At 38.3% G+C, this 12,146-nt stretch overlaps 1 pseudogene; it reads right to left on the bottom strand.

Annotated features, from left to right (window-relative positions):
* Positions 1-112: 112 nt before the first annotated feature.
* LOC148629181 (uncharacterized) lies at positions 113-8,515 on the bottom strand (annotated as a pseudogene).
* Between the last annotated feature and the right edge of the window lie 3,631 nt (positions 8,516-12,146).

Raw genomic sequence — 12,146 nt, 5'->3', positions numbered from 1 at the left:
CATGTTCTTATACTGACGCTTTAGTGAATCTTCTTTCATCGGTGACTCTTCGTTGATTATGGTATGGATCCAACGCCTGATGGTACTGTCGTTCATCTGAGCTTTCCTCTAATTAATAATTTCCTGGTAATTCTTCAGTTTGAACTATTTCTGTAAGGTTGACTAGTAAACATTCCACAAGCGGAGTTTGAACAACCGAATTACATATGGCAGCAATTGTGTCGTTGTTAATGATTATGGGTTCAATGGACTGCTGAGGTAATCTGCTTAAAGCATCTGCATCTGAGTTGGTTCGTCCAGGTCGATACAAAATATTAAAGTTGAATGTAGCTAGGTCCGAAAGCCATCTATGACCTGTTGCATCAAATTTTGCAGTATTCAGAACATATGTAAGCGGATTGCTGGCGGTAATTACGATGAATGTGGCCCCATAAAGATAATCCTTAAACTTATCCGTTATAGCCCATTTAAGAGCAAGAAACTCCAACTTATGCGAAGGATAATTCATCTATACCTTTGTCAAGCCTCGACTTGCGTAACTGATGACTTTCTTGTAGTCGCCTTGTTTCTGGTAAAGTATTCCTCCTAGTCCAGTACCGGAAGCGTCAACGTGAACTTCATACGATAGCTTGCTGTCTGGGTAACTGAGAATAGGCACTGATGTCAAAAGTTGCTGAAGGTGGTTAAAAGTTTGGTGCTGTTCCTCTCCCCATTTCCAATCTCGCTGTGATTTCTTTTTCCTGCGGTTTTTTTCCTGATGGTGCTGACAGCGGTTTACTTAATTGACTGAAATTCTTTATGAAACGTCGGTAATAACCTGCAAGACCAAGACATCGACGGACATCTTCAGGTGATGTCGGTGTGGGCCAGTTGAATATACGGTCTTTCTTATCTGGGTCTACTTCAACTCCGTTCTGCTACACGGTGTGGCCAAGAAAATTTACTCGTTGCTGAAAAAACGAACACTTGTTCGGTGCCAACTTAAGTTTGCCTGTCTTATCCGCTCCAATACTAACTCCAAATTTCTCAGATGTTCTCCGCAAGTTCTGCAAAAAATGATCACATTATCGATGAAAACACAACATATGCGTAGATGGTAATCACTGAGCACATCATCCATTAAACGTTGGTAAGTAGCTGTTCGTCAGTCGGAAAGGCATCCGATTATACTCATTAAATCCGAGAGGCCCGACAGTTCTTTCTTTGTGTTCTTCCATGATCTCGACTTGGTGGTATCCAGACTTCATATCTACCGTGCTAAAATATGTACTTCCTGCCAAACAGTCTAACAAATCCTCGATTCTAGGAAGGCAATAACTGTCTTTGATGTTCAGGTTTAGCTGCCGAAAATCAACACATAGGCAAAGCGATTTATCTTTTTTCTGGCTAGAACTACATTTAAAGCAAATGGACTGTCGGATGGTCTGATGATGCCTGCATTTAACAACTGTCTAAGATGAGATCGGACTTCCTCATATGCTGCTGGTGGTATCCGACGATAACGTTGCTTAAATGGCTTCTCGTCTAAAAGGTCAATGCGATGCTGCACTATTTTTTGTACGGCCTACGTCCTCGTCTGCCTTGGAGAAAATGTCCATGTAGCTCCATATGAGATCAAGTCCAGCTTCAAGTTCTGTGACAGTTAAGTCGCTCTTTGTAATCTTTATCTGGTCAAAAATCTTTGAAACTTCTTCTTCTGATGGTACGTAGGTGTTGATTCGATGGTAACAGGTTGTAGTTCGCAGATAATAGCTCTTGGCGGTATGCTTATTGTTCTAGCGGTAATGTTGGTCATGGTTACAGTAACTTGACGAGTCTGTCCATGTTGATATGAAATGAGGGATGGCCCGATATCAAAATTTTCAGAATTTCTAGCAAATTTACATGGGTGAAGCATTGCAGGTGTAGTAATTCTTTGTCGATGTACCCTGAAATAGTGGTGCTGGAATTCGGTGAAATTATGACATTGTTACGTTCCCCATTCTTAATGAGTCCAAGACTGTTATTGCGCTTCACCAACTCTTGCTCTCTTTACAGAATACACCGAAACGTTAAGTACCATGGAGTAGTTAAGCCATCCCGCTGTAAAAAAACGGCCACGTTTTTCTTCTCGAAGGGAATTCATCATACAGGTTAAGGTATTGATTCCTAACAGAAGTGGTACATGGCAACTGTATCGGCTGTCTGGTGTTATCAACAGGATACATGGATGTGGTTTGTCGTAACCTGGCAGCTATATATCGGCTTCTGTCATACCTATATATGGAAGCTGTTGACCATCCGCACACTCTATATCCAAAATGGATTCAGTCTTGATAAGTGGTGTTGACAAATGTTTCTTGTAAAAACTTTCGCTAATTGTTGAAACGGTTGAGCCTGTGTCGAGAAGTGCCTGTATTGTGAGTCCATTGATAAAAATGTTAACTTCTGTAGTTGGTTGGTTGATCATTCCTTTAAGTTCATCCATCTCGGACGGTTCTTTAACATCACAAGCTGTCTTGCTGGTTTGTGGCTTCGATGGTTTGGCAGACTCTCGGTGACAATGGTCGCTCTCTATCTGTCTCAAAGCAATCCTTAATCCGTCAAAATCTTTTATGGTATCGTATTTGTATCCCGAGATGTCCTTAAGAGAAGGTTTAAGTCCGGTCCACAACATCGAGTAGAGCATACCACCAATTTCACTGCAGTGTACAAGACCACGTTCAACTGCCTTCCCTAAAATACCTTCCAGTCGACAGCTCCAACTTGTTACAGATTCATCTTCTCTGGCGGGAACCGTAGAATTCCATGAGTTATTATTTCTTGTCGACACTACCATAGATAGAATCCAACTCGTTGGTGATTTCATGGATGTTTGCTTCTAGCGGTAATCGTAAAGCTACATAACCAGCTTCTCCTCTCAAGTATCGTCTGACGGCGTTTAATATGGCGTCGGTTTCATAGGACTGTTTCAACAAGCATTTGACTTCATGCTTCCAAAACTCATAAGAAGTTTCTCAAGACTTGGGTTCATTACCAGAAAACCAGGTAATTTTTGGATGGTGCATCAAAGACAACTTTGACGATTTGGTATCTTTTTGTGTTTGCAGCAATTACTCACTGGGTTGGGGTTTAATATCAGGTACCAATCGCTGTGATCTAAGATGCGCTATCATCCAGTTATTGAGGTCGTCAGCGGTATCGCATTTCGGTTTACACCCATCTTCTTAAAGAGTAATCAAGGGAACCAAGGTTATAGCGGTAATCAAAAGAATGCAATCCAGGGACAAAGATCAGACATGGAAAATAGACACACACAACAAAGAACATAAAGTAACTAAAATCATACATACAAGGTAACAAAACAAATGAGCAACTCGGGACTCAACTAAAAACTGGGAGCATGGACCAGGTGCACCAGTAGAGTAAGCGTCCTCTGCTTTTATAGAAACACCCGCCGAGTTGCTCATAAAAAGTCAAGTCCGGGGGTGGACAGACGAGGAAAGAAAAACTATGAACTGTTGAATAAATCAGTTTTCATAGTGCTGATACACCATAACGATCCACGAGTTCATGATGACGACCATAAAACTTCTGTAGTGATTACTTCAATTTTGTAGCAACATAACCCTGTTCCAGAAGCCTATTTGTTAGAGTTCTAGCGGGATACAAAAAAGCCTGCGTAGTTTCGGCAAGCTCTGGAAGAATGTATGAGTTGTGATATGAACACTCCATACGCAGGAGCAGAAGGGATGTTGCCACAGATGAAAGGAAAGTTGACAATTTTGAATGAAAAGTCATCACGTTTGTCGTAAAGTTTGGTCAATAGTTTTCCTTTACCATCGATTTCTAAGTAAAGGTCAAGATATGAGGCTGACTTCACAGTGTCTGTAGTATCCTTTATCTCAAGTTTTTTTGGGTAGATGCAATGTATCAAATCCCCGAAATCAGGATTGTTTAAAGATAATACGTCATCTTATAGCGGAAACTGAGATTAAAGGATCTAGCCAAACGATATTCTTTCTTTCGGATCAGATCAGCTTTGAAGTCAGAAGAGTGGAGGAATAGGTCAACAAGTAAAGAAGCACAATTTGTTCCCATTGGAATGCCAACCATTTGTTGAAAAACACGTCCACCAAACTGGACAAATATGCTGTCGATTAAAAATTCCAGCATTTTGTGAACATCTTTCTCAGTAGATTTGGAAGATGATTTGGAATTATTTTTTTACTTTACTTTACTTTACTTTTATTTAGAAAAACACTCAGCCGTAGTTCATGCTACGGAACAGGAGCGAATATATATATACAGTTTACAATGGAAACGAAATGAGTAGACAACAGACAATATTTTTAAATACACAAAAACAAAATACACTAATTCATTGTCACACAAATGTATTGAAATTCAAAAGTACATTTAGCCTTATCATCACCGGAAATTATATCACGTGGTTTGTATTTTACAACACGTTTATAAAAGAAAGTCAAACTCTCATATAGGTTTAGCGGATTAATGTGACAATATGTGTACTAGTATACAATTTAAAAAAATATATTTATATATAGGATTACTGTGTGCCTACAAAAGTTTTGCAACTTTTGCGATGAAGATAGAAAGGTTAGTCAATACATTTGTGTTACAATACATTATCATTCCATACAATTTATTAACATTCGGATTGGCTGTATAGTAACCTGGAATATACTTATTTCTAAGTTCGGTTACAAGATCATGATTGCACAAAGCAACATAATGAAACTCATCCCCCAGACCTGTTCGACATAAAGTGCAGACCCGTTCATGTTGTGGTGTTCCGTACCATCTTCCTGTTTCCATAGGAAATTTTATATTGCATGTTCGAAGTTTACATATAACTGTTCTGTGATATTTTTTGAGTCTCAGTAAGTATGGCTCGAGACGAAACTCAATTTTAAACTTCGAATAAAAGTATAAGGAATCTCTACCAAGAACTATATATTTGTATCTAGGTGTACCATCTTTTTTGGAAAAACAACGATGTATAATGTTTTTAAGTCGGGATTTTAACTGAGTATGGGGAATAGAAGTATACAGTGAAAAATCATAGGTTTTAATGCTATTATATTCAGATAATAGTCTTGAACTGATTGTCTCCAAAAGATCTTTCGAATTTTTCAGGATCCACATTGAATTAATACCACTACGGGAGTAACAAGTGTTGTGGTAGGACTGCAAACCCTCTTTGACAGTTGTGAGTATAGAAGCTATAAGTTTTGAAAGAGGTTTGGGGGTACATTTTGCATATCCAGCTATGAAACGTTGTTTGTATGGATTCTTGTGGGGTTTAAGAATACAGTACATAGACGCTAAATCACAATCATCGTCCTTGGTAGAGAGACCAAAAGAGGATAGCACAGATTTATGGTTTCCCACAATCTCTTATTTGGAGAGTGTGGTCGCAGTATAGGTTTTATCACTGCTATTATTTTCTACGTCTGCCTCTGATAATAAACATTGGATGTAAAACGTTTTGCAGACAAAAACAATGTTGTTTTGTGATGTGTCTGCTGGTACGACAACATACTTGTCATGTATAGTAGACAATGTTTTTGTTACATTGGGGTCTTTGAAAACCGATGTAGCCTTGGCACTCATCGACCTACTTAAAACTTTCATTCGTTTCAAAATTAAAGACCTCACGGCCTTTAACCACTCTGACAGAGAATCAATGTCTTCTTGTTCTCGTTTTATCCATTTTCTTGCATAGTCCTCGACGGCATCCGTAAGAACTTTAAAGTTATAATTCCAATTTATGGAGCGTGGTTCACGGTACTTGGGACCTCTAGAAAGGATATTACGCAGAGATTCGTTTTCGATGATGGTCAAATCTCCCGTAACGACGTGACCAGAAGGACCGTATTTGAATGGAGAGTTTTTGCAAGAACAGTCAGGTGGTTTAGCCTTGAAGTCCTCAATCTCGAGGTTCTGCAATAGCCTTTTATAATTGAAAATTTTGGATGCAATGGGTGAAGTATAGGAATATGAAATAATTGGTATGGATTTGTCTTTGAAATGTGGGGGAATTTTGTTGGTAACGTTTTTGTGATGGAGGAGGTTGGCCAAATTAATTGCATCTATACCTTTGTTGGCAAACGGTAGTGGAAGAAATGATCGTTTTTCTTCATCTTGACTTTTCACACAAACTGAGTCTGTGGAAACCAATATCCAAAATGATGGCAACAAGTCTGTATAATGATGAGGTGGGGTCAGATACAGGAGTGTCAAAACTTATTTTGTAAAGGGAGTGTAGTAGAGTGAGAGGTATAGAATAAAGTTGGTTCTTATGTGATGAAGTCCAGGTTTTTGAGGTTTTTGGATGAAAGGAAGGAGACCATCTATGGAGATATCATGTAACTTAAGTGACGTATAGTGTCGATGGTCATGACTCCTCTCCCGTCTTGGATTTTTGTCAGATAATTTCATCACATTTATGCTATTGTTATATGTTTCCTATACTTTTGATGTTGTCATTGGATCCGTAAGGTATTGCAGTACCTAGTCTGCGTATCCAGTACTCTTCTCTTTCCCTACGATAGTTTTTACTTAAAACGGGACTGTTTGTAGGATGGTAATTTTTTCCTAAAATACGAACTTTCATAGAGAGGATTGAATGATCTTGTTGATAAACTGTCGGGAACTTGGTGGTGTTAATTCCCGAACGATGACCTCACATTCTTTTGTTTAATCGTTGTTGCGTATCTCCGACATATACTAAACCACATAAGTTGCATTCTACTCCATCTTTTAAGTTTTTTTATTTGCAACTTAAGTCATCTTGACTTCTTGTATGGAAGGTTTTGTTTGTAAGGGAACTGGAGAAGTAAGAGTCGGTTATAAGAATGTTTTGCAATTTTTAATACCATATTTTGATATGGTACAATGTGGTTCGTCATCGTTGTAGTCAAATATATCATTTAAATCTTGAAATAGTCAGAATTTGTGTACTGGAATAGATGGTCTGCAAACTGAACGTGTGATTGGGTACCTTTTGTTGAATTGGTCGGGGCACTTTCCATATCAGATGTGACTGTGCTAAGAATCCCATCTGGGGACACCACATACTTACAAGGCAACAGAGTGTCCGGTCTGCTGTCAGGTTTGGATCTTTTTATACTGGGCGACGTCCTAGCCAGTTTTTCTTTCATTCCTCTTGTTAAAACCATTAATTTTAAAAATCGTATTACTGGGTTGATGATACCCTCGGGAACAAAATCCACCAGCAAAGGTATCGACCCAGTGGTGTGAAAGAGTAATCAAGGAAACCAAGGTTATAGGGTAATCAAAAGAATGCAATCCAGGCACAAAGACCAGACATGGAAAACAGACATACACAACAAAGAACATAAAGTAACTAAAGTCAAAAATACAAAGTAACAAAAGCAAATGAGCAACTCTGCCTCCACTAAAAACAAAAAATTATTAAACGTATCCAATAACTGTGCAGCCTCTTATGACAACGGTTCTACAGGCGATGTCTCCGGCTTGGGGGCCATGGTATCCTTTGTGTATTGTACTTACTACAACTTACTGTATCTCACTATTACTGACACTGAACAACAAGTACTAACTACTTTTCCGACTTACTTACACTGACAAAATATGCATACAATGATAAACAAGGACACGAAGTATTAAAGTCACTATTTACTATACAAATCTCTGGAATGAAAAATATTATCAATAAGAGTGAAAACTATATCAGGTATAGAATAAAAATAAATGATATGCGGCTGGGCAAGTACTGCGAAACTTTTACGTTCACAGGATAACACCATAGTAAATTAGCAACAATGTGTAAACTTACCAGTCAGTCAAAGTCAAAAACTACAACCAAAGAAAGAGTCAATTCCACCAGGAAACACGTCCCTTAACAAAACTAATAATACACAATAAAAAATAAAACACACTATCATACATACTTTCGTCCATTGCACGTATATGTCACCACGGCTGGTGAAATGAATCCCTCGCCAGAATCTTTAATTTGTCCGGGTGCTTCCATCTCCTTTGCCAGTCGGCCAAGAAGTGACCTTTTTCATCTCTATTGATACTTTTCCTCATCCAAGAGAACACATCCTGAATTTCCTATTGGAAAATGTTCCTTCTCAATCTCAATTCAACGTGAGTACCCTGTTCCATGCCGATCAGAAAATAGCCGTGGGGTTTGGCAGTGCCATACTCGTACGATTTCAAAAAGTAGTTTGTCTTTTGGGGAAACATTTGCTGGACCATGGACATGGCCTTTGATACGTTTCTGGGATATTTAAATAGAACCAAGTAATTGGAATTCAGACTAATGGTCCTTTGATACTTGTTTTTCTTTTACAGATTCTGAACCAGCAACATGACGCTTATGATGAGAATATTTCGTGAAGAGATGCAAGGTAGATATATCAACCTCACCCATTTTATCATCTATCACAACAATGTGTCTCTTTCTGTGATCCAAGGTGCCAAGGTCAGGGAGTCCTTGTACACAGTCGACATCCTCCATGGTTCCGTAAATGGTCTGGTATACATCGTTGCATCACGTTATTCGATCAGGTCTAGGCATCATCATGTGTTTCACGTTTTGTACGAATCGGCATACAAACATCGTTTTTCCACTTCCGGTGGGTCCTGCTATGACACTGGTAAAGGGATGGGGTAATAGCATGAAATGGTCGTCCAAGTATCTCCTAGGTACGTCGAAAGCAAGAGGATCGTCAGTCGGATGTATAAAAAAGTTTACGTCAGCTGGGTTCTTGGGTAAGTTTTCTTGAGTTTCATCCTGGATCGAATGACGTAGCCCTTTCATCGAAATATATTTTAAAACACTGACAAATAACCTTAAAGTTTAAATTCTAATACACATTAAACCCATAATCCATACTCTCTTTAGACAAATATGATACATGTGATCAAGTTAACAGTTTGAACAGTTTGATGCCATTTAAGAAATATTTTGTCCACATTGTTGAAAATGGTATGCAAGCTTCAAGACCTTGGTAAGCTGTTAATGTTTGATCACTTTCGTGAGTATGGTTACAATTCTTAGACCAGTCAGAGTGCGCCTTTTACAATCTTTGTGTCATCGTTTTCATATCATTCGACAATTTTTCCTGTTTATTTCAATTAGTTATTAATAAAAAGGTGAAATTGAACGGTCATTACGCTACTTTTGGTAATACCGTGAAATAAAACCGTATGAAGTACCAGTATAGAAGTATTTCATTTTATCAGCATCAATCTAAGATGGATCCTGATAAGAGTAACAAAACAATTCTTGTTGCTTCGTATGTATGATTTTAGTTACTTCATGTTCTTTGTTGTGTATACCTGTTTTCTATGTCTGGTCTTTGTCCCCGGATGACATTCTTTTGATTACCACTATAACCTTGGTTCCTTTGATTGTTCTTTTAATCAATATATACAAGTGTAGATGCAGACGTACGGAAGTAAACACATATGTAGACACTGCTACTGAATGTTATTACTTAACGTTATTTGCAGACCTTAAAAGCTACAGTTGTGCAGCTATATCAGTAGTATAGTATGAGCTCTAGTCTTATTACTTGTCAGGTGGTGCAGGATGGTGGATGTCATGCGCATTGGGATTACACAATCCTGCACCACCCGACAAGTAATAAGACTAGAGCTCATACTATACTACTGATATAGCTGCACAACTGTAGCTTTTAAGGTCTAATTTCGGCCCCCTCCGTCCACCGATCCCTTTCGGTCCAAGACCAGGACCGGAAGAGACCGGTAGACGGAGGGGGCCGGAATTGGACCTTAAGTGATCGGAAGTTGGCTTAGATTGAGAATCCATGACTAATAATGGGAGCGCAGGGACTTTTTGGTATAGGAAGGGGGCCTTACAGGTTAGGAGGGACGAAAAGACCTCCATCAGTATCCTCATTAAGATTCCTAATTAGTGTCATTATATAGTATGGTGTTCTATAAACAGAAAAGTATAAAAAGTTATGTATTATTAATAGAGTTCTAACAAATAGGCTTCTGGAACAGGGTTATATTGCTACAAGATTGAAGTCATCACTACAAAAGTTTTCTGGTCGTCATCATGACCTCGTGGATCTCTACGATGTATCCATCTGCGCCATGAAAAGTGATTTGTTCAACGTGTCTGTGCTCCTTTCCTCTTTCGTCTACCCCAGACCTGACTTTTTATGAGCAACTCGGCGGGTGTTTCTCGAAAAGCAGAGGACGCTTACCCTACCGGTACACCTGGTCCATGCTCCCAGTTTTTAGGGTGTCCTAGTTGCTCATTTGCTTTTGTTACTTTGTATATATGAGTTTAGTTACTTTATGTTTTTTGCTGTTTATGTCTGCTTCCATGTCTAGTCTTTTTCTCTGGATTACTTTCTTTTGATCATGTTATTAATTGGGTTCCCTACTCTTTTAGCAGATGTACTTCTATCGGGTTTTTCGAATGTATTAATTTAAGTGGCTTTCTTTATGCGTACATTTTGGTGCAACTCAGGTGTTTTTATCATTGTTTTTGTGTAGTTTTATTATCTGTGTGTGATTTAATTTTTGTGACGTTAAATTGATTGTGTAATTCATTTGAATAGATGTTTAAAGCTTCCCATATCACAGGTGATTTCAATAACCCGTGTATTGATTTTAACCACTTAATTGCGCTTTCTGAATACATTATAGGTGTAAAGTGTGTGTTGTGCATTATTTACAACTGGGAAATACATTTTTATCATTGTTTTAATTATGTTTGTTTAATTATGTTTAATCATTTTTGTATTCATTTTGAATAATTAATATTGCTATTTTGATTAAACACTAAAGATTATACTGATAATTTTAAGGTTTACAATTAATGTTCCAGTCGGAACGCCCTGTGTAGGCCCGGGTGTCAAAAGAATAGGCCCGCAGCGCTTAGCTTGTAAAAGGCGACCAAATAATGCTCAGAACCCTGGCCGGGACTAGGACGCTCTGCCCACAGAGCAACTGGGTTGTGTGCTCCAGGCAGTATGTGTTGACCCTGGCATGTTTCCTGCTTGGATCGTCAGGCCATAATTCGGAAAATCTGACAGCAAACCATAGTGGTGCACCGTGTTGGGAAAGATGCCACGTTCCTCGCACGTTAACCCTTCTGTGGTATTATCCCGGAGTTGGAAGCATAGGGATCTGCCTGGGGAAGCTAAATTGCCCGACCCTACCCATCTCTCCCAATTTCCAGTGGCAATCAAAATTTGTCGACCCCATTATCCATGTGTCCTATCCCATTTTCATTTTATCATTCATTTCATGTTCATCGCCTGAATTTAGCTGAAATATTGCTGATTGGGCGTTAAACCCCAACAATCAATCACAATCGGAACGTTTAGAGCCTTTGAATGGTGTATTGTCGTTTATTTTTATTATAATTCAATTTTTATTGTCGTCCATTGCATCATCTATTACAGACACACTCTACATTTTCATTGTATATGGGGCTCTAGTAGGTAAATCGATTTATTTTTTTCAATATATATTTCCAATGTTTACATGTCGCGTCTACTTGATTTGACCCGTTATGGGGTCTTTTGGGTAAACCATTGATTCGCGGATTTTATTTTTCTCTACATATTTTTGTTCGTAGTTTGTTTCCTAAGCTTCCTGCTTTTCTTAAGTATTGTATGTTGGTTTTTTATTGAGTTCAGTGATTCTTTTGTTTTTAAGATACTAGTACCAAATAGTTTTAGGAATTGCGCTAGCAATGTACTATTGGTATCTTATTTTCATTAAAATCAAATACTTTCCCGTTAAATTTAACCGCAAAATGGTCTTTTTCTTGGTAAATGTATTTAGCCCGTAAGTGGTATCTACTCAACCTAAAACTATGACAGGAATCAACTATTTAGCCCTTCACATGAGTCTTGTACAACAGTGTGCTCTATTTAGAATTATATCTTGACAATTTGAAATTCGCGCAGGCCGCGATTCAGCGCTAAAATGTCTTAGAATACATAAGAAATAAATTAACTGCCCTTGGGCAATAATATTGTTGCCTGCTTGTAAATATCAAAGTTAAACTAAGCAAATAAACTTTATTCTGGCACATCTTTTAGAAAATGAAGTTGTATTTCTGACCTTTTTAAAAAAAAATAATTCCTTTCAGATGAACA

Source organism: Perna viridis, chromosome 1 (genome assembly GCF_037379345.1).
Source record: "Perna viridis isolate PV_CMFRI_1.1 ecotype Kerala chromosome 1, ASM3737934v1, whole genome shotgun sequence".
Taxonomy (NCBI): Eukaryota; Metazoa; Mollusca; class Bivalvia; order Mytilida; family Mytilidae; genus Perna; species Perna viridis.
Note: the sequence above shows the minus strand (reverse complement) of the source record. Positions and strands in the feature narration are given on the sequence as shown.